This window comes from Nematolebias whitei, chromosome 9 (genome assembly GCF_014905685.2).
Source record: "Nematolebias whitei isolate Nwh7 chromosome 9, NemWhi1, whole genome shotgun sequence".
Taxonomy (NCBI): domain Eukaryota; kingdom Metazoa; phylum Chordata; class Actinopteri; order Cyprinodontiformes; family Rivulidae; genus Nematolebias; species Nematolebias whitei.
This window is the reverse complement of record NC_056506.1, coordinates 13,392,084-13,392,464: the sequence shown is the minus strand read 5'-3', so window position 1 is coordinate 13,392,464 and position 381 is coordinate 13,392,084. Positions and strand designations below refer to the sequence as shown.

Here is a 381-nt window from a genome sequence, read left to right as displayed (position 1 = left end):
CACTCTACTACACATACATTCATACATCACTCTACTAGATACACATTTATACAACACTCTACTACACACACATTTATTCAGCTCTCTATTACACACGCACACACACACACATTCATACAGCGCTCTACTAAACACACACATTCATACAGCACTCTACTATTACACAGACATTCAGACAGCATTCTACTACTACACACACATTCATACAGCACTCTACGACACACATTCAAACACCACTCTATGACACACATTCATACAGCACTCTACTACACACGCAGATTCATACAGCACTCTATTACACACACACACACACACACATTCAGCCCTGTAGTAGACACACATTCATAAAGCACTCAACTACACATTCATACAGCACTCTAC

At 39.9% G+C, this 381-nt stretch overlaps 1 protein-coding gene across 1 annotated transcript in view; it reads right to left on the bottom strand.

Annotated features, from left to right (window-relative positions):
• Positions 1 to 381, bottom strand: part of LOC119414954 (sodium channel protein type 4 subunit alpha B-like) — a 326,309-nt gene that overhangs the window by 293,455 nt on the left and 32,473 nt on the right. The window lies entirely within an intron of this gene.